This window comes from Suncus etruscus, chromosome 1, assembly GCF_024139225.1.
Source record: "Suncus etruscus isolate mSunEtr1 chromosome 1, mSunEtr1.pri.cur, whole genome shotgun sequence".
Classification (NCBI taxonomy): Eukaryota; Metazoa; Chordata; class Mammalia; order Eulipotyphla; family Soricidae; genus Suncus; species Suncus etruscus.
The window spans coordinates 140278623-140302304 of NC_064848.1; the positions used below are offsets into that span (position 1 = coordinate 140278623).

At 40.1% G+C, this 23682-nt stretch overlaps 1 protein-coding gene and 1 non-coding gene across 4 annotated transcripts in view; one reads left to right on the forward strand and one right to left on the reverse strand.

Moving 5' to 3' along the window:
- Positions 1–23682, forward strand: part of MKLN1 (muskelin 1) — a 393778-nt gene that overhangs the window by 94029 nt on the left and 276067 nt on the right. The gene's annotated exons all lie outside the window — the stretch shown is intronic.
- Positions 20371–20475, reverse strand: LOC126033283 (small nucleolar RNA U13). Its single transcript, XR_007504397.1, has one exon. It is a non-coding gene; the product is annotated as a small nucleolar RNA U13 (small nucleolar RNA).

Below are 23682 nucleotides of genomic sequence, written 5' to 3' on the forward strand. Positions count from 1 at the left end.
ATGAGTTTAAACAATTTAATGAGTTTAAACTATTTAACAATAGTTAAATTTATTGTATAATTTACAAAGACGTAAGCAAGATCATGCTAACCAATTAAATATGTAATAAAGAGAAATTTAACAAAGTAAAGTTATAGATGACCTAGTGATTATTTGGGGGGGGTTAGGTGGTGAGGAAAATGCTCTAGGAAGAGATGACATTTAAATGGTGATCTCAAGGACATGAAGGAGCTGTTCTAAATGAATAGCATTCCAGATGTAGAGGAAGAAAGGGTCCAAAGAATTTCAAAATGACAACAAATATGAAGAGAAAATCTATATGGTTAGAACTCAGTGGTAAACAGGAAAGTACAATATGAAATCACACAGGAAAGACAGAGCCTCTTCATTTTAGGCATGGAAGATCTCAGTAAGATATTTGAATTTAGGTGAGAGAGAACATCTTTAGATGGTTTTCAGCAAGGATGTAGTTGTCAGTGTGGACAATGGATAGAGAGGAAGGTAAACGTGGAATATATACATCTTTAGGACGTCATTGCAGTAATTCAGGTGAATAGTGATGACTTGGGGTAAGAGAGCAGCATTAAAGATGGGAAGAATAGAGCAAAGTGGGGGTGTGGGAGGTAGAGGAAACAGATCTTTCTTGTGGTTTATATGTGGGACCTAACAGAAAAAAGGCAATGAAAGATCTCTATTATTGGCTTGGACATTGGGTAGAACAGGGTATTACTTGGTAAGACAGGTAGACTGAAAACAAGAAATAAAGTAGAATACATAAATTCCTTCCCCAGTAGCCATTTCTCTCTTCCTCCTTGCTAACAGAGTCCCAGCTTTGTTTAGAATGAAAATATATCTAATCCCAAGTGATGAATCATGATTGGCATAATTCAGTCATAATAATTCATTCTCTTTTCTTCTAAACCCATTTTATAGCTATAGGTGATTTGTTTCTAGCTAAGAAGTACTAAGTGAAAGTCTTCTGGGGTTAGATGTGGTTTTCTTGGACACAATGACAATGCCTGAGGTTATGGCAGCCAATTTTAAAACAAGAGGCATAGCAATCAAAGGCCAATAGTTTAAGAATACGAAAGTGGGGCCCAGGTATATGTGAGGGGCTTGGGGAGAGGACAATTATCTAGATCCTTGATTACATAGTTGAGCAGGTGAACAAACACCAGCAATTAGTTGTTCTTAGATAACTTGTTTATAAGAAGAACAAAACTCCATTTGGTTAAATATCTTGTTAGTTGATACAGTACAATTAAGAAGTGAACCAAGGGAATTTTCTTCTGGTCAGAATCAAGAGTTCTCCCTACGATGCTCTGTTTGAAATGCACACTAGATATTAATGAGAGAGTAAATGCCTACATTATTTTCCTTTCATAATGATTTATAGACATTTTGATCTTTTAATATTATTGTACAATAAGTACAATAAAATATGAAAAGATAGGTATAAGTGAAAGAAATTGCAGTGACCAGGGGGCCAGAGAGATATCATGGAGGTAAGGTATTTGCCTTGCATGCAAAAGGTCAGTGGTTCCAATCCCAGCATTCCATATGGTCAAGTGTGCCTGCCAGGAGCGATTTCTGAGCATAGAGCCAGGAGTAATCACTGAGCGCTGCTGGGTGTGACCCAAAAACGAAAAAAAAAAAAAAGAAATTGCAGTGACCATAGACTTTATATCAAAAGTTGCTCATCAATATAGAAAACTCTCCTAGTATTGATATTTCATCAAAGCAGAAGGTGATGAAACAGGAAATCTGGAGTGATGGAGAAAGCTCTACCCAAACACCAATTGGATTTTTGCACTCCCAAATACTTTCCATCACCTTGGTGGGGAAAATCCTCTTATAGACCACAACACCCGTGTCTATTCAGATACCTCATCTCTATTTAGCCCAGTGAGTGCATGTCTTTTCCTCATCTGGCCTACAACAAATGGACTAATGAAAATTCCCCACACTGTACCCAGAGAATCAAAAATAGGCCAAATTGAGCTTTTAGCAGTTTTTGGTTGTTGATAAAACAAGTATCTACCACCCAATTGCACCTATTTTCATTTGAGTTGTCACCTAGAATTAGACGTCCAATTTTGTAGAGTAGAAATTTACTAACCCATATATTTTCATCCTAAACACTTTATTGCATGCCAGATAGGTTTCACCCATCTCTAGAAATCAAGAGTATTTTTTTTGTCAGTTGCCCATCAGAAGCAGCTATTGGTTTTGTGTGTGCAAACAAGGAACTTTGCAAAATGGACTTAGTAGGATAACTCTTTTCTGCCTATGCTAGAGTTTAAGTTTTCCTAAAGTTAATTGGTTCATCGTATTCTGCTTTAATATTCCCTAGTTTATCAGTATGCTTGGAATTTTTGCCCCTACACCTTTGATTTTGTTTTATATTAATTTATTTCATCCAAACCTTGTTTTTTTTTTTAACAGTTTTGGATCTGCATTAATTTTTAAGTCTCCGGAGGAACATTATGTTCTCAAACATTATGTTCTGCACTCTCATGCTCATATCACTTTAGTTTAGTGCCAGACACCTCCTGGGATCTCAAGAAATGCTGTTTCTTTTTAAAAAGATAGGCGATTACTCTGGAATGTTCGTAAAATATTTTCTCAGTTGAATTGCTTTCACCACTTATTTGTTTCCAATAGTGTAGGTAAAAATATATTGGCTAATATAAAGAAGTTAAGTGTTTGGGAAAATTTTGTTAGTTTTTCACCATCTCTGGAAAGCATATGTGAATGTTGACTGGTCTTATGGGGATGATGTAAATAAATTACAAAGAGTCTTAGTAATGACAAAGTCTTTTTGTTAAAAATAAGGAATGTGGGCTGAAGAGAGAGGATAGTGGGTAGGATGTTTGCCTTGCACACAACTGACCTGAGTTGGATCTTCAACACTATAGATGGTTCCCCAAGTTCCACCAGCAGTGCCTATTCAGGTGTGAACCCTGAGTACCACTAGGTGTGGCCCCAAAATAAAAACCAACAAAACTATGACATGCTAGGGAGACAGAAGTATCCTTTTATCAAATATGTCTTGGTGCAAATAGAACTCATTCCACTGATAGATACCATTCATCACTATTACAAGAATAGCTGTCCACCATGATTCCCTTCTGCTAGTGGCACTTACTGCAAAGAATCCTTTCCAGATATGCTGGCATGCTTTACTCACAGTATTTCCTTTTCTCTTTGCTTCTCAGCTCTATATAGAATACCTCAACGCCTTCAAACAAAGCAAATTTGAACTCCTCTGAACTCTTTTAAAGTTACTTATGCAGAGGAATAGGACCATGGACAGAGGTATGATCTACCAATCACTGGTGCAGCCAGTAATCAACTTGTCTGGCCAACAATCCCTGAAAGAGGGTCTTTAAATAAATAAGTCCTTCTTTGCTTGGGGGTTTCTTTGTCCTTCTCTAGTTTCTCTTTGGAGCAGCCCCATATCTTTGGGAAAGACTGGCTCCATTCTATCAAAATGATGCTCCTGAGATACATAGCGAATATTCTTGCAAATAGAGCTCTTAAACTGTTTTCATTATAAAAAGCTATGAAACAAATATAAATATAGAAAATAACTGACAAACATCATGTAAAAACAGAAAATATTAAATTGACTTATTTTCTTATGGAGTGTGTGTGTGTGTGTGTGTGTGTGTGTGTGTGTGTGTGTGTGTGTGTGTGTGTGTGTGTGTGAAGTATCTGGCAAGTAGAGTAGAACTCCATTGGCTGCCCTAATTTTATTTGTTTCTGTTTTTCTGCTTCCTCCATTCCCGAGTGTAATCACTACCTAGAAATTCCCATACAACATTCTCATACAGGTTTTATAGCTTTTATTGTACATATGTATTTCTAAATAATATGTTCTATTGTTTTCTGTTTGTAAAACAGAAGGGAATACTATATCAAATTATATATGAAATTCTGTAATACTTTATTAGTCATCATTATTTTTAGATTTATTCATATTGTAACCTGATGAATGAAGTCATTACTTATAACTGTTGTATATTATTATATATTTACTTATGTTTGAATGCACACATATAGCCAGTTTTCTACATTATAGATGCAAAGCTTTTATTTTAGCTAGAGTTTTTGTTTTTGGACTTCACCTTATGTGCTGTGAACTTACTCCTGATTCTATGCTCAGAGATCACTCTTGGTGGGGCTCAAGTGACCAAATTGGTGCCCCATATTAAACCCAGGTTGAATACATTCAAGGCAAGTACCTTACCGACTGTTCTAGCTCTCCAGCTTCTAGGTTGGTCTTTATTTTATGTACCTTGTTATAACAAATAAAAATGCTGTGATTCATATTTTTGGGGTCACACCCAGCAGCGCTCAGGGGTTACTTCTGGCTCTATGCTCAGAAATTATTCCTGGCAGGCTCAGGGGACCATATGGGATGCCGGGATTCGAACCACCATCCTTCCACATGCAAGGCAAACACCCTACCTCCTTGCTATCTCTCAGGCCCTGTGATTCATATGTTAATACCAGGTTCCATGCATGACATGTGAGAGGTTTTTTTCTAGATCAGTTTCTTGGCATTTTTGACATTTGGTACTGGATGACTCTTTGTTGTAGATAAGAAAAGAGTTGTTTGGTTTAGGGTCTTTATTAAAAACAAACCATTATTTTACTTTCTAAGAATACTATTCCTCCTTGACTGACTAAAATTTGGTGTTTTTAAATTTAAATAATTGCCTATTATGATTATGAAATGGTTAGTTCATTTTCTGTTCTGTTACCCTCAATTTCTATTGCAACTAAGGATCTTCATAAATGGTCTGTTTTCCCTTTGGATTCCTCCGCTGAAATTGGCTTGTTCATATCATTTGCTAACTTTTCTTCTAGATATATCTTTCCCCTAATTATCAGGGTTATTATGCCAGAGAAATTGTACAGTGTGTAAGGCATTTGCCTTGTCAGAGTTAAACTTAGTTCAGTCTTTAATATCACACATGGTTCCTTGAACTCCACCAGGAGTGATTCCGTACACAGGACCAGACACTGAAAAAAAATTTCTAGAAGTTCTTTACAATTGTTGATTACTAAAACGTTGGTATTTTTATGTCCTAGAAAATATCTTCTATCATACTGTCTGTCCTTTCACTCTATTGGTTATTTTATCTCTATTTCAAAGAGTAAAATATAATTAATTAATTAATTAATTAATTTGCTTTTGGGACCACAACTGGTGACACTTAGGCTATGCGCTCAGAAATCACTCCTGGCTTGGGGGACCATATGGGACACTGGGGAACAAACCACCATCTGTCCTAGGTTAGCACATGCAAGGCAAATGCCGTATCACTTGCGCCACCACTCCAGCCCTCTTGTATGCTTTATTTAATACATTTTTCTGATCTTAAAAGTGTAAACATGTGGTTTCTGCCGGCAGTCAGAAGGGTGAAGAAGCCATCTTGGGCTATGAGGTTTCCAGCTGCCTGAGACTGGATTTCATCAGCATTCCTGCAGGCGATCCTGCCTACTACAGAGAGTTCTTGGCTGGCTCTGCCCTCCTGCTGTACCTTGGATGACCCTGAGGACTTGAAGGATCTCTTTGCTTTGCTTATCTGTCTTTCTTGAATACTTGAAGCTTTACTCAGAGGCCTAGGAAGAGCACCCCCCAAATAACTGTCATCTAGAGGCTGCAGAAAAGCGCAGCCACTCCGCTTTGTGGCCATGCACTCTTTCCAACCAATGAACCCCACCACAACATGCAGGAAAAATCACACTAAAAGTGTGACAATGGGGATACCTCACAGGCAAACACCATGCAAGGAGAATGAAGACGATAGGTCGGATGACCTAAAAAAGTCCAACCATCTGATTAACCTCTTGGATTAGGAACTTAAAATAGCAATATGGAAGATGTTTGTAGAACTCAAAGAAAGCATAGATCGATCTGAACAGAACACAAAGACAGAAATCAGAAAACTCCAAACTGAAATAACAGATCTGAAAAACACGGTAGTTCAACTGAAAACCTCTATGGATGGCCTCACCAGCAGGGTAACAGCAGCTGAGGAGAAGCGATTGTAAGTACTGGAAGATGAGATGCAGAAAAACTCAACACAGCAGAAGAAATTGGAAAAGAACCTTAAGACAAATGATCAGGCAATGGAAAAAGTACTCAAGGAATGTGAACAGATAAAACAGAAGTCTTTGATAAGCTCAACAGGAACAACATAAAACTCATTGGAGTCCCAGAGACCCAGGTAGGAGATCTCCAGGAAGAATCAACTGCCAAAGACATCATCAAAGAGATACTCCCAGAGGTAAAGACTACACGCAATCAAATCCTACATGCCCGAAGAGTACCAGCTAAAAGAGACCCAAAGAAAAACACCCCAAGACACATCCTCGTTACAATGACAAATCCCACAGATAGAGAAAGAATACTGAAAGCAGCAAGATAAAAAGGGAAATTACATTCAAAGGAGCATCCCTAAGACTTACAGCAGACATGTCACATGAAACTCTCAAGGCCAGAAGACAGTTGTGGAATATTGTGACAAGACTGAATGAAATGAATGCCTCACCGAGAATACTGCACCCAGCCCGACTCATGTTCAGGTTTGAAGGAAGAATACATAGCTTCATGGATAAACAACAGCTCAGAAACTTCACAGATGAAAAACAAGCCTTAAAGGAAAAACTGACAGGTCTACTTTACGAAAAGAGAGACCAACAAACATAGCAAACTTCTCTACAAAGATGGCATTAAATCCTATGACAATCATCTCCCTCAATGTGAATGGACTAAATTCACCAATTAAAAGACATAGAGTGGCAAAATGGGTCAAAAAGATGAATCCAACCTTCTGCTGCCTACAAGAAACAAGAAAACCTGAATAGACAGAACAAACATAGACTCAAAATCAAAGGCTGGAGGAAAATCATCCAAGCAAACAACACCCTCAAAAAAGCTGGGGTGGCCATATTAATATCTGATGACACCAACTTTATACTCAGAAAAATGGTAAGGGACGAAAATGGACACTATGAACTAATCAAGGGATATGTGCAACAGGAAGAAATCAGACTATTAAACATATATGCACCCAATGAGAGACCAGCAAATTATCTAATACAGTTACTGACAACTCTGAAAAAAGACATCAATAATAACACAATAATTGTGGGAGACCTCAACATGGCCCTATCAACACTTGATAGGTCAACCAGACTTAAACCCAACAAAAACACACTATCCCTGAAAAGAGTAATGGAAGAAAGAGGACTAGTAGATATATATAGGACACTCCATCCCAAATAACCTGGATACACATTCTTCTCCAATATACATGGGTCATTCTCCAGGATAGACTACATGCTGACACATAAAACATACCTCCATAAATTCAAGAGGATAGAAATATTGCAGGCTACCTTTGCTGACCATACGGCTCTGAAATTAGATGTGAGCTACAAAGGCACACAAAAGAAAACTTTAACAATTGGAAATTAAACACCCTGCTACTGAACAACCAGTGGGTCCGAGATGAAATCAAAAAGGAAATCAAAACTTTCCTGGAAACAAATGATAATGAAGACACAAACTGCCAGAATCTATGGGACACAGCAAAAGCGGTCCTGAGAGGAAAATTTATAGCTCTACAAGCACACATCAGGAAGGAAGAAGGGGCATACCTGAATAACTTAATGACGCAGCTCAAAAAATTAGAAAATGACAACAAAAGGAACCAAAAATAGGGAGGGAGACAGAAGGAAATAACAAAGCTGAAAGCAGAAATCAATGAAGTGGAAACCCAAAAAACAATCTGAAAGATCAACGAAAGCAGAAGTTGGTTCTTTGAAAAAATAAACAAGATTGATAGACCATTAACAAAACTCACAAAGAAAGAGACAGAGAAACCTGATAACCCATATTAGAAATGAAAGGGGGGAGATCACAACAGATATTGCAGAGATCCAAAGGGTAATCAGAGACTACTTTGAGAAACTTTATGCTGCTAAACATGAGAACCTAGAAGAAATGGAAAAATTTTGGGGACACTTATAACCTTCCACATTTAAGTAAGGAGGATGTAGCAAATCTAAATACCCCCATCACTACTGAGGAAATTGAAACTATAATCAAACATCTGCCTAAAAAGGAAAGCCCAGGCCCAGATGGATTTCCTAATGAATTCTTTCAAATCTTTCAAGAGGAGCTACTACCAATCCTAGCCAGGCTCTTCCATGAAATTGAAAAAAATGGGAACACTCCCAAACAGCTTTTATGAAGCCAACATCACCTTGATACCAAAACCAGACAGAGATGCTGCCAAAAAAAGAAAATTACAGACTAACATCCCTGATGAATGCAGATGCAAAGATCTTCAACAAAATCCTGGCAAATAGGATCCAAAGTATCATCAAGAAGATTACATTCTATGACCAAGTAGGCTTCATCCCAGGAATGCAAGGATGGTTTAACATCCGTAAATCTATCAACATCATACACAACATCAACAACAAGAAAAATAAAAATCACATGATTATATCAATAGACGCAGAGAAAGCATTTGATAAGGTCCAACACCCATTCTTGATCAAAATTTTCAGCAAGATGGGAGTGAAAGGAACCTTTCTCAATATAGTTGAAGCCATCTACCACAAGCCAATGGCAAATATTATCCTCAATGGAGAACAACTAAAAGCCTTCCCTCTAAATTCTGGTACAAGACAAGGCTGTCCTCTCTCACCACTCCTCTTCAACATAGTACTGGAAGTGCTTGCTATAGCAATCAAGCAAGAAAAAGATATCAAGGGAATCCAGATAGGAAAGGAAGAAGTCAAGCTCTCATTGTTTGCAGATGACATGATACTCTACTTAGAAAACCCTAAAGACTCTACCAAAAAGCTTCTAGAAACAATAGACTCATATAGCAAGGTGGCAGGCTACAAAATTAACACACAGAAACCAATGGCCTTTTTATACACCAATCATGACAGGGAAGAGAAGGACGTCAAGAAGGCAATCCCATTCACATTAGTGCCATACAAAATCAAATACCTTGGAGTCAACTTGACCAAAGACGTGAAGGACCGATACAAAGAAAACTATAAAGCTCTGCTCCAAGAAATAAGAGAGGACACACGGAAATGGAAACACATACCCTGCTCATGGATTGGCAGGATTAACATCATAAAATGGCAATACTTCCCAAAGCATTATACAGATTTAATGCAATCCCCTTAAAAATACCCATGACATTCTTCAAAGAAGTGGATCAAACACTTATGAAGTTCATCTGGAACAATAAATACCCTCGAATAGCTAAAGCACTCCTAGGGAAAAGGAAAATGGGAGGCATTACACTCCCCACCTTTAAACTGTACTACAAAGCAATAGTTATCAAAACAGCATGGTATTGGAATAAAGACAGACCCTTGGATCAGTGGAATAGGCTTGAGTTCTCAGACAATTTTCCCCAGACATACAATCACCTAATTTTTGACAAAGGAGCAAGAAATCCTAAGTAGAGCAGGGAAAAACCTCTTCAACAAGTGGTGCTGGCAGAACTGGTTAGCCACTTGCAAAAAAGCGAACATAGACCCCCAGTTAACATCATGTATGAAGGCAAAATCCAAATGGATTAAAGACCTTGATATCAGACCTGATACCATAAGGAACAACATATCGGTAAAACACTCCATGACATTGAGACTAAAGGCATCTTCAAGGAGGAAACTGCACTTTCCAAACAAGTGGAAGCAGAGATAAACAGATGGGAATACATTAAGCTGAGAAGCTTCTGCACCTCAAAAGAAATAGTGCCCAGGATACAAGAGCCACCCACCGAGTGGGAGGAACTATTCACCCAACACCCATCAGTTAAGGGGCTAATATCCAAAATATACAGGGCACTGACAGAACTTTATAAGAAAAAAACATCTAATCCCGTCAAAAAATGGGGAGAGGAAATGAACAGACATTTTGATAAAAAAGAAATACAAATGGCCAAAAGGCACATGAAAAAATGCTCCTCGTCACTAATCATCAGGGAGATGCAAATCAAAACAATGATGAGATACCATCTCACACCACAGAGATTGGCACACATCACAAAGAATGAGAATAATCAGTGCTGGTGGTGATGTGGAGAGAAAGGAACTCTTATCCACTGCTGGTGGGAATGCCATCTAATCCAACGTCTATGGAAAGCGATATGGAGATTCCTCCAGAATCTGGAAATTGAGCTCCCATTCGACCCAGCTATTTCACTCCTAGGGATATACCCTAAGAACACAAGAATACAATACAAAAACCCCTTCCTCATACCTATATTTATTGCAGCACTATTCACAATAGCCAGGCTCTGGAAACAACCAAGATGCCCTTCAACAGATGAATGGCTAAAGAAACTGTGGTACATATACACAATGGAATATTATGCAGCCGTCAGGAGAGATGAAGTCATGAAATTTTCCTATACATGGATGTACATGGAATCTATCATGCTGAGTGAAATAAGCCAGAGGGAAAGAGAGACACACAGAATAGTCTCATTCATCTATGGGTTTTAAGAAAAATAAAAGTCATTTTTGCAACAATCCTCAGAGACAATGGAGGAGAGCTAGAACTTCCAGCTCACTTCATGAAGCTCACCACAAAGAGTGATGAGTGCAGTTATAGAAATAACTACACAGAGAACTACCATAAGCATGTGAATGAATGAGAGAACTGGAAAGCCCGTCTGGAGTACAGGTGGGGGTGGGGTGGGATGGAGGGAGATTTGGGACATTGGTGGAGGGAATGTTGCACTGATGAAAGGGGTGTTCTTTACATGACTGAAACCTAATCACAATCATATTTGTAATCAAGATGTTAAAATAAAGAAAAATATTAAAAAAAAATAAAGAAGAAAAAAAAGTGTAAACATATGGGCCAGAGTGATAGCACAGTGGTAGAGCATTTGTCTTGCACACAGATGACACAGGATGAATCCAGGTTTGATTGAGGCATACTATATGGTCCCCCAAACCTGCCAGGAGCAATTTCTGAGAGCAGTCAGGAGTAACCCCTAAGCACTGATGGATGTGACCAAAAACCAAAAATTTAAAGAAGTGTAAAAATAATATATTTTTGAAAGGATACAATTTGAAAGGCCCTTAAATAAACTTAGTTTGATGTGAAATAGAAGATATTTGTGATTTTTTTCAACATACATTTATTAAACAGTGTTTAATTTTGTTTTCTTGTTTGTTTGTTTGTTTGTAGGCCATACATGCCAATGATGATGGGCTGCATTGAGCTGTTAGCTACTACTCACTGGAGGGGCTTGAGGAACCACATGTTGCTGAAAAATGAACTTGGTTTTCCATATGTAAATCATGCACCCCTTGCCACCACCCCCCAAATCAATCATCTCCGGGACCATTATTTTTGTTTAGTTTTGTCTTAATTTCATATTTAGTTCCAATGTTTCATGTTTGGGAAGGCAACTTCTAATTTATTCTTTTTCCATGGATATTTTGAGGTTGATGATTTAACCAACAGATAATTTTTTTAAATCTCTTTCTCCTTCCTAACTGGATGTAAATATTTTCAGGTTCTTATAAACCTATCCCACAGTGTTAAGTCTATACTCTACAAAGTAATTCTATTGCACTGAGAATTGATTCAGCCAGTGGATTGAGTTACATCTCTTGCCATTGAAACCTAGACAGAAATGAGCTAAAGTAGAGGTGGTATGGGACAGGTAACTTTACCTCTCATTTAAAAAGGTAACTAAGAAAAAGACTTGCCCTTCCTCTCTTTGTACAGAGTTGGAAGAAAACATCATAACTGAAATTGGCAGCGATCCTGCCACTCTGAGGGGAAAGCTGGAGGTCAGCACACGAGATGAAATGGTCCCAGGTCCCCATGGTGCCTGTATTGCTGAATTAACCAAAACTGAAACCACCTACCACTGGATATCCTGGAAAGTAAAATAACAAACTGTTATTTGTTTTTGTTTTGTTTTGGGGGTCACATCTGGTGGCGGCACTCAGGTGTTATTCCTGGTTCTGCACTCAGAAATCTCTCCTGGAAGGCTCAGAAGACCACATGGGATGCCAGGATTTGAACCAGGGTCTATCCTGTATTGGCCGCGAGCAAAACAAATGACTTACCACTGTACTATCTCTCCGGCCCCACAAACTGTTATTTTTAAGATACATTAAGCTGTATATTATTTTATCTGCATCCAAAATGCACCCCCAGCTGGCCTAATAAAATTTAATCCTTTACTCTTTGGCATGAATTTTTGTGCTCATTGTTCCCTGTTATATTACCAGGTCACAATTTTTAAAGTGGGTTTGCATTAAAATTAACTGCTAACTTTAGGAAAACCAACTTCATTATAAAGAATACTTTAATTCATGAATATGGGATATGTCTCAATTTATCCAAATTCTTTTTTTCCTTAAACATTTTATATACAGGGCCAGAGAGGTGGCGATAGAGGTAAGGTGTCTGCCTTGCAAGTGCTAGCATAGGACGAACCGTGATTCGATCCCCCGGCGTCCCATATGGTCCCCCCAAGCCGGGAGCGATTTCTGAGCACATAGCCAGGAGTAATCCCTGAGCATCAAACACGTGTGGCCCAAAAACAAAACAAAAAAACCATATTTTATATACAAAAACTCTTATGTGTAGTACTAGTCACTCTATTTTTAAAAATGTCTTTTTCTATTAAATATTGTATGTGATAATACTTACACAGAATTATAAAGAAATTTTGTATACCGAACATATAACCATCAATTTTACTAAACTGTTTTTTCTGATCCTAACAGTTTTCTACTAGAGTATGTTTCACTTTATTTTTTAATTGACAATCAAGTTCAAATGTAGGGTTCCTTTTCCCTCCCACTGAAATTGTGGAGAGGTCATAGATTAAGTCACGAAGGCTTTTGTTTTACTTGGTGCAGTTTCCTATGATATGCCCTTGATTTTCCATCTCATCAGACCCATCATCAGACAGTGCTCAGCTCTATTAGTCTCTTCAATAAGGCAGTTTGTTTTCTTGGAATTAGAAGTTCTCAGTCTTGCCCATCATTTCAAGCAGTGACCCTGACTGCTTTCTCTTCATCTCTGAAACTTTCAGATGCCAGCAAGACCTCCCTCTCACTATCCGCATGCCCCCATAATACCCTAAAAGGTACTTCTATTTTTTTTTTTTTGGCTTTTGGGCCACACCCGGTGCTGCTCAGGGGTTACTCCTGACTATATGCTCAGAAATCATTCTTGGCTTGGGGGACCATATGAGATGTGAGGGGATCAAATCATGTCTAGGTTAGCATCCTAGGCTAGCGCAGGCAAGGCAGACGCCTTATTGCTTGCGCCACCGCTCTGGCACCGGTACTTTATTATTTTGCATCTCTTACACATAGACAAACTTATATGTGGGGGAGGCCTGTATTTTAGAATTCATCCCTTTCAGATTTTAGAGACCATTCTCTATCTTTGGAACTGAGTATTGCCTCAAAGCTTACATACAACCATGCCACCTTGATTAAAAATAAAAGCATCATTCCACATGTCCTTGTTGTAAGAAGAAAGTAACTCCTATTCCTGATTACATTGTATATATCCTCATTAACACAGTGCTACTCAGAAAGTTTGTAATGCTTTTCAACTCAGTCTGAGAAATGCTTTTATGTCTATATTCGTCATCTTGAGTAATGGGGAATGGAGGTAAATACTATTTCTATACTCATGAAAATGCAGGCCTCTGGCTTAATTGCAGCCAAGAACAACCTGGCAGGGCCACAAGACTGTGAGTTCCTCCAGGTGTCAAGCTGTGCCTGTGCATCCTACGTCTTGTATAAAATGATTCTCAGTATTTTCAGCTGAGAAAGCTCAGCTGTACTCAGCAGCCAGTTCTGTTAGTTGAGGAAGCCTTAGAGAGCTTCTCAGCAGCTTGGTGCTAAAGGGAAGGATGAAGTGAGCCAAGAGAAGCAAGGGATGATTTTATCAAAAGTGAGTGGAAAGAGATTGTCGGTGGCATTTCGTCTAGCATGTGAATTTTGATTGAGTTTTAGATAGTTTTTACACTAATTCCCTTATATAAATGAGCTTAGTATGCAAATATAGTCAAAATAGCACTCATTAAAATTGCAAAACTTATTTATTAGGATATGTAAAATAGCCAGCTGCATACAGCAGTAGTGACTGAAGAAGTATAAAAATAAATTATTTTGCCCAATAAGTCCCTACTATGGAACTGCAGTGCCCCCAAAACTGGGACACGATATGTAATGTTTGTTGGAGCACTGAGTCATATAGTTGTGCCAACTAATTGATAGACAAATAGTTTAAATGCAATAGGACCAGATCCTTAAAAGAGTGGTAAAAGTATCAAAAATTGGGGCCGGCAAGGTGGCGCTAGAGGTAAGGTGTCTGCCTTGCAAGCGCTAGCCAAGGAATGACCACGGTTCGATCCCCCAGCATCCCATATGGTACCCCCAAGCCAGGGGCGATTTCTGAGCACTTATCCAGGAGTAACCCCTGAGCATCAAATGGGTGTGGCCCGAAAAACCAAAAAAAAAGTATCAAAAATCATTAAATCATTCATAAAAATATATAGAATCATTAGAGAAATAAAAAGAAAGGTATTAAAAATTATTAGGACATCCCCATTCATTGCATACAGTATGTTTATATTCTGCAGGCAAGTAGCAAAAGTTGGAAGCCAAAGATGAAATAGTCAAATTAAAGAGAACTTTTATTTAAATGGGAGTCTAAAGAAAGGTGAAATAAGGGTTATTTTTATATTTTCTTAAGTAGGAAGATGGCTGGGCACTTTTTCTTGAGTTTAAAGTGTGCAGGGGATGGTGAAAGGGCGTTTTTTTTTTTTTTTTTAATGACTGAAATCCAACTACAAACATGTTTGGAATTCTGCTATTTAAATAAAAATATTATTTAAAAAACAAATAGAAAAAATATTTATAACATTGTAAAAATAAATCACACTCCTGGGGGGGGGGTGATAAAGTGTACAGGGGAGTGACAGTGGAAGAGGGAAGAGAAGGACTTTGAGATGATTGTCTTCTGGTCCTCAAGATGATTGTCAGGTCCATTATTGTGACTTTCCTGCTTCATTCCCCCATACCTATCAATAGCATTATTTAATAGTCAAAAGCTGAAACCTACCTGGTGGATGGATAAATAAAATGTGATGAAATAGTATTCAGCCTTCAAAAGGAAGGTCATTCTCACACATGCTACAACATGGATCATTTCTGAGGACATCATAAATTAAATAAGCCAATCACAAAGTACAAATACTTGACTAGAGTGATAGTACAGTGGATAGGGCATTTACCTTGCATGTGGCCAACACAGGTTTGATCCCTGGCATCCTATGTGGCTCCCAAGCATACCAAAAGTGATTTCTGAGCACAGACTAGTAGTAATAATTCCTGTGTCCAGCAGGGTGTGGTCCAGGAACCAAAAACAAACAAACAAAAAAACTGTCTGAGCCCACTTATTGAAGGATTTGAATCAAATTATAGAAACAGAAAGTAGAATAGATGTTTGAAACAGTATGAGGACTGGGAGTGAACTGGCTTAATGAAGATCAAATTTCAGTTTTCCAACATGGGAAAGTTCTCAACTGAGGCATCAGTACATCAATTTTCACTTAGCTTATGGTTAAGATAGTGAGGTTTATGGGTAATTGAACCTCGTTATTATGTTTAAAAAAAAAGTGTTTGCTACATGAGGGCTGAGGCTTTATAGACTTGATTTTTTTTCCCTTAGAGAATGCCTGATAGGGCAAGAGCTAGACAGATAATTGACCTTCCTCTAAATCTTCCTTCCTACATCCTACATAACCCCACACTAGCCAAGTCCTCTGTGAGCCAATTTTTCCAATAAAAACACTTCTACTGGGCATGCAGGGAGAAGATTCCAAATATATGTAACCTGATATTTGTCCTAGACATGCCAACTTCTCTTTACTTCTCCAGTATGCTTATCTTAGCCTTTTTATTTGGTTGGGTTTTTTTATTTCCTAAAGATAGATACTGCCTCTACTTCCCCAGAGTTGTGATGGATTTTTTAAAAAGAAAAAAGAATGGAAAGTAATCTATTAAATGAAATCATCATTTAATCCTGTACCAATGCTCTTAGGACCCTGCTTATAGGGTGAGGAGCAATCACTAACGTGGACTAATTTCTCCAGCTTGGTTCCCTGCCTTAGTCTGATTCAAGTTGCTCTGCTGATTCTCTTGTGTTTATTGTTTTCTTTTTTTTCAGTTGGTCAAAAATAGAAAAGAGAAGTTGCCTTGTACTTACTTGTTTCAGCTTTTCTACATTTTTTCCCTTCTGTGATTGGTTTCTTTTTTGTTCATGAGCCTTCTTCCTGCCACCTGCCAGGTTTGTGCTTTTTCTACCTTCCATGGGGGCTCCTCCTTATGTTATGAGGTCCTGCCTCAGTGAGTGTTATTCCTAAAGGACAGGTAAATGCACCGCTTCATGATTGCACATGCTTGGAGCCTGCCCAGGTCCTGAGGGATTTACATGGAGGAATTCTTCATATTGACATATTGACAGCGCCAGACATTGATCCCCTCTCTTTATTACTTTTGGCTTTGTGGCTTGAACCCGTGCTGGGTTTCAGAGAGCAACAGAAGAGCCTTACTAATTGCTTAAAGGAAAATCCAGGCAGCATGAGGTGGGAGTTGGTTCATCAAGGCATCATCCCTCTCGCAGTGGTCCTCAAACTATGGCCCGCAGGCCACATATTGTATTTGTATCTGTTTTGTTTCTTCATTACAAAATAAGATATATGCAGTGTGCATAAGAATTCGTTCATAAGTTTTGTTTTTACTATAGTCAGACCCTCCAATGGTCTGAGGGACAGTGAACTGGCCCCCTGTTTAAAAAGTTTGAGGATCCCTGTGTGTGTGTGTGTGTGTGTGTGTGTGTGTGTGTGTGTGTGTGTGTGTGTGTAGATAATCAAGACCATGATTCTTGGTTCTAATCAGAAAACCAATAGAGGTCTCAAGCTGAACTGATCACATTCCTTTGTAAATGTATCAGTAAAATAGTCCTCACTATGACCAGTATTGTTCTAAGTGCCATTAACTATTAACTCTGCCAGAGCAGTAATACAGTGGGTAGAGAAAAGTTGCCCTGCAGGGCAAGTTGCAGGGCAACTTCTCAGCATCCTTAGCACCCTGAATGGCCCCCAGAGAGCACCAGTAATGATTCCTGAGTACAGAGGCAAAAGTAAACCCCGTGTATAGCCAGGTGTATCTCAAAAACCAAAGCCAAAACCAAAAAAACTTAAGATATGTAATTTTTTCCAGTTGAACTAATTTAAAACTGACAGCAGCCCTGTCAGCTGATTACTGCTACTCTCTCATCTGCATGGAAAAGGCATTGAGGACCAAAGCAGGGAAGGACAAGTCAAGGTCACACAGCTAATAAACAGGAGCACTTTGTTATGAGCCCACATAAATGGACACGCTAGTCTTTGCTTTTTTTTTTTTGGTTTTTGGGCCACACCCTGTGACGCTCAGGGGTTACTCCTGGCTATGCGCTCAGAAGTTGCTCCTGGCTTCTTGGGGGACCATATGGGACGCCGGGGGATCGAACCGCAGTCCGTCCTAGGCTAGCGCAGGCAAGGCAGGCACCTTACCTCCAGCGCCACCGCCCGGCCCCGCTAGTCTTTGCTTTTAGTTATTTAACTATTATTATATATATAAGCACTCTGGAAGTGCTTAGGGGCTGTTCCTCACTCTGTGCTCGGGAGTGATATCAGGCACGTCTCAAGGACGTCTGCAGTGCTGAAAGTCTTAGATTTTACCTTTCTGGCTTTTATAGAGCCACTCAGAATTTTCTTTGGAGAATGCCTGATTTTATAAAATCTCTCATCTTATTTTAAGGGATAACACCTTCTGCTAGGTGCTAGGCAATGTGAGTCTCCTTCTGAAATTTTAGTGCAGCTCTGGGCATAGATGCTTGCAGTCATGTGCTTCTCCATCCTGAGAACATATCTGTATTAGACCTTTCTCTGGGGACAAGGGTGCAAAAAAACAATGGCTATACATACCAACTTTCATCGAAACAGCTTCAGCATCTGTAGAAGAAACATAAAATGTGACACTCTTGGGGACCGGAGTGGTGGCGCAACAGTAGGACATTTGCCTTGCACACAGCTGACCTCGTACGAACCATGGTTCAACCCCCCAGCGTCCCATATGGTCCCCTAAGCCAGGGGCAGTTTCTGAGCACATAGCCAGGAGTAAACCCCTGAGCGTCACTGGGTGTGACCCAGAAATCAAAAAAAGAAGTGACAATTTTATCTTCTTATAAGAAATATTTCAGGGGGCTGGAGAGATAGCATGGAGGTAAAGCATTTGCCTTGTATGCAGAAAGTTGGTGTTTCAAATCCCGGCATCCTGAATGGTCCCATGAGCCTGCCAGGAGCAATTTCTGAGCATAGAGTCAGGAATAACCCCTGAGCACTGCTGGGTGTGACACAAAAGCAAAAAAAAAAAAAAAATAGCCAGGCTGCAAACCTTGAGCTCTGTTCCCAATCAGGAGAGGACTCAGCCTGGTGAAGGGCTTGGACATAATGCATTATTGAGAGGCAGGCTGGCCTGAAGCATGCTGCTCACCACTGCAGAACAGATCCTCTGCTGAATGTGGCAGATGGGTCTGGAGAAAGGCCATGCGTGTGACCTCCTTGGCTTGATAGGTCGTGTGAGGTCCTGGACTAGAATATTATCAAGTCCTCTGACCTTCTCTATTTCCACTAGCTGTCCCAAATGCTTTTCTTAGTCAGAGCTGGGTTAGCAGAGGTGGTTTCACAGGCAGTTAGAATGAACTTGGCTTTTAGTTTCCTTCCTGTGAACTCTGACTTCAACAGAGAAATCTGTCCCACTCTGGAATCTTCTAGGCCCTCTCTATCCATTCTCCTAAAGCCAAGAATGAGGCTGATACCATTGGAGGGGGGGTACAAGGCTTTTCTCACAGAGCATTTGCATTTAAATAGGGATATTCAAAACCCCCAAATGACCAAAACTCAAATCATGAGCAACTTTGTAACATGGAACTCATGGTGATTCCATTAAAAAATTTACTAATTAAAAAATTCCAAAGTGAAAAAATAACCTTAACAAACAACAAACAGCCAAGGGCAGTTGGTTTTTGGCAGATTGCTCCACCTTTGTATATGTGTGTGAGAGCCTAGTGTTACGTCAGGTCTGCAACATCCTCATTATCAAGGAGGGGTATTTCCTGTACTGTCACTCAAAGCTCATCAGGCTTGGAGGTGGGCCTTTGCCAGGAAAAGCTAAATGGAAGAGGAGGCTTGGCCTTCGGGGAAGAGGGTCTGTGTCCTGGCAGGCAGGGTGTGTCTGCTCCAGGCGTGGCAATCAGATTCCTGGGTTAATGCACTTTTGACCCAAGAGAGAAAAAGGTGTAAACAGTTGAGTGCTTCCTGGCTGGACACTGACCTAATGGTTTGAGGACAAGTTTGGTCCCTCCTGCCCACCTCTACTTCTCATTCCTTTCACACTTCCCTCCTGCTTCTCCTAGGTGACACCTTCTGCTTCCAGAACCTTCCCTTTTTTGTTCTTTCTTGACTCTTTTTTTCTCTCTCAAAATATTCTTTCTTCCGTCAATTCCAGACTGTTGGCATCTGTCTCCCTGTCTTGTGCACACTACCATCCCTGGCTTGCCCAGGGTTTTATAATTGCCTCTGGTTAAAGTTTAAATAGATGGGTTTCAGCCCAAGAGAAAAATGTAAACAAGCCCTTTCTGCAGTCTTTGAGAACTGCTGAGTTTCAGTGCTTCTGAATCCTCTGCTAGGAAAATCATTCTGCTCCTCCCTACCACGGGAACTGAGGCTGCTGCTGGCTTTCAGAGCCCTGATAGCCACTCGGGAACCATGGAGAGGCTTTTAGAAGATATGTACTTTCCCTTTTAACTCAATTAAGCCATCAGAATCCAGTGCCCGGTTTGGCATTTGTCTAGTGCGTGGAGGTGAGAGAACAGTTAAGCAAGCACAGGGGCTGGTTCTGGACTGGAAGGAAGTGGAGGCAAGTTCGCCTCCCTACTGGGTGCTTTCAATATGGGAAGAGGAGGTTGTACAGGCCACCCCAGGTGTGGGGGGATCAGAGGTCCCCTTGGCAGTTGGGAGGAAGGGATGAGCCCTGTCTGATGACTAAGGAAGGGGGCAGGCTGCATACCAGTGGTGGGTTAACATTTTCCCCCTAGGTTTGTCAAGGTTCTTCAGAGGTAAGCAGATCCGAGGGAAGCAGATCTGTCCTCCTCCTCCTCCTCCTCCTTCTCCTCCTCCTCCTCCTCCTCCTCCTCCTCTTCCTCCTCCTTCTACATGTCAGAAGGGTAATGTGCTGACATGGTAACAAGGTTTAAAGGAGGTACAGATCAACATGTATGTGTGAATACCCAATCATCATACTTATGAACCGAAAAAGGATCGTAGATCTGTCTTTTTGCTTCTTGATGATAAAGATTGATGCTCTATATTTTATCTGCTTTGTGGGATTTTGGGAGGGGGATGCAGTCATATGTGATCTGAACGCAGGCTGGCTTTGCCAATGATTTGGGATATTTTAGTCAAGGATTTCATTAGATCTTTTCTTTCTTCTAAACTGGATTTCCAGTTTCAAAGATGAGACTCTTCTTCAAAGCCTTCCATGGTCTGTCTCCCATCTACCTGAACCTTCTCCCTTGTAAGCCCCCTTACATGGCAGTGTTCCAGACTCAGACTCTCCTTGAATTCCCTCAAAGGCTATTTTCTCTATCCTGTAAAGTTTCTCTAGCCTTAACTGCACCACCAGAATCTTCCTTTCCTTACTTCTCATGGCATTGTTCTTCATGAGATCCATATTGAATGTAAGAGATGGCAGCTTTCTACAGACATCTGATTGGAAAGTGGGTCAGTCCTCCATGCCTATGATCTCATGTGTGGCCCATGACCCATGCACAATAAATTATAGTCTTTATTTTTCTATCTCTGAAAAGCGGATACCACTATTTTAATTTTTTGTTTGTTTGTTTGTTTGGTGACCACACTTAACTGTTCAGGGCTTGGCTCAGTGCTCAGGGATCACTCCTAGTGGCTTGGGGAATTTATGGGGATGGGAAAGGAATCTGGGTCAGCTGCATGCAAGACAAACACTTAAATTTCTGTACTCTCTCTCTCTAACACCATACCATTATTTTGGAAGAAAAAACTACAAGCCCTTGAGAAGAGATGAGTGAAAGAGGATTTAAGGGTCAGACAGCTTGGCATTCCCATAGAAACTTTGCTAGTCATCTGGACTGGGATGATTTCCTAATTCTTATCTTTTATACACTTCCCTTTCGTCATTTGTCAAAATGAAAGCAACAAGATCTTTGTCATGGGAATGGACATGTATCTTATGGGGATTTGCTCCCCTGCACTACATGCCCCCCTGGAGTAGAGTGTAGCCAGGAGTGTAACCCCTTCAAAGAAATCTCTTTTTTGGTGGGACTGAGGGAAAGGCGGTACTGTGAGGGGATACTCACCTCTTACTCCTCATTCTGTGTTCAGAGGTCACTTCCGGAGGTGCTCAGGCGCCCATATGTAATAGTGAGTATTCAATCTCCCATTCTATCTCTCCAAACTTCACCCCAAAAATGTCATTTCTATGTTTTTATGAAAACAGTTTTTTTTCTTATCCTTCCTCTTCCTTGGTATTAAAGCATTTGAAATGTTGCAGCATTTTACTCTGAAATATGAATGATTTTCGTCAGCTGAATACCTACATCCATGCCACATGTCCCCACTGCAGCTAATCTATCTTCCTGCATAGAAGTTCCTCCTCATTCACACTTGGAGACTTGTAAGCTGGATAAAACCTACTGGAATAAATCCAGGTCTTGGGACAATTGCCCTCACAGTACCAACTTCATATATAAAGGAAGAGAGGCACCTACTAACCTCCTTCTTTTCACCTTTCTACCAAAAGTCAGGCACCGCTTTCACTCATGGACAGGAGGAGTCGCCTCCATTCATCCAACATGTATCCAAGGCCTTTGTGTAACATGTGAAAAGACAAAAGATGAATTAGCCAAGGTACTGTGATTTTTAAATTTCCCAATGTAAAAGTTTGTGGGAGGAGAGAGGAGAAATAGCATTTAACTAGACACAGATCGTATGAAGCTAGAGGAAGGCACAGTCAGCGTGTCTGGAAACACTTTGGAAAGTAAGGAGTTCTGAGCTGAGCCTTGCAATTTAAATTGTACATACCTATCAACAAACACGGGGGGTGGGGGGTGGGTGTCAGTTCCCACTGCTCACTATATACTTGGCACATCTGGCTCAACTGACTTTACCCTAAGGCAGCATCTTCTCTTTGGTTCAGGCAACTTCATTTCTTCCTTGGCTGCAGCCATGTTATTTGTGCTGGTTCCCATCAGACAAGGGACAGGGGAAGCTCTGCTGCTGCTTTTGTTGCCAAAATTGGGGAACAGCTGGAGGCCCCAGGCAGAGCTGAGTATGTGCTCTGGAGTACCTGTGTCTGCCTGCCTCTGAGTTTGAGGGTGGGGCCCAGGTGGCCAATTGGGCTAGATGTTGATCTGTAGGCGTTGCCACAGCACACAGAGGTATATCTTGAGAAAACAAGGCCAGTGCTCTGGATCTCATATGCAGTCTGCACTGAGCAATGGGAACCCTGAAATAACCTCAACCCAAACAACACCAGGGAGGAAGTTGCATCAGAAAAGGAAGAATGCCAATGTCATGCTGAACCACCACAAATGTCACAAAATGAAAATAAAATGTTTGATTCATTTTATTGAGCCAAATATGATGACAAGATTTTCTTCTTTACAGCTTTATTAAAATTGTGAAATACTACTATTTAATGCATAAAACATGGACAACCCAGAAATCAAACAAAAGGCATTGCTAATAAATGATTGTTTTGTTTCGGGGTCACACCCAGTGGTGCTCAGAGTTGACTCCTGGCTCTCTGCTCATTGGTCATTCTTGGCAGTACTTGGGGGAACCCAGGGATCAAGGCAAGTGGCCTACCCTACCCCTGTACTAGCTCTTCAATTCCTGCCATAAATGTTTTCATTTAATTTACTATTATTGTTTTAGTTTGTTTGGGGGCCACTGCCAGCAGTGTTCTGGAGACCACACTGAGTCAGAGATCATATTCTACATGCAGAGACTGAGCCCAGCCTTTGTTCTATCTTCCAAGCCCTGTTCTTAATATTATTGTTATTGTTGTTCTTATTATTTGAGGTGCCAAGGAACAATCCCAGGATCTTATAAGTGTGAAACACATTCTATACTACTGAACCACATCTCCAGCCTCCTATAGTTTTATTAAGATACAAAATCCACCTTATGAGATTAGTGATTATAACTTTGTCATCTACCTTCATTTAAAAGAGTTTTTAAATTGGAATTTAAAAATACTGAAAAAAAACAATCTCAAGTTCTGAAAATGACTTTCTAAGGAAAATTTTTATTTTGTTTTTGTTTAGTGGCCATGTTTTTGTTTGGGTGCAATGGTGCTTATGGCTCTGCATTTAGGAATTACTGCTGGCAGGCTCAGGAGACCATAGGGGTGCTGGGGACTAAACTCAGGTCAGCCATATGCAAGGCAAGGGCCTTACCTGTTGTGGTATCTTTCTGCCCTCAAAGG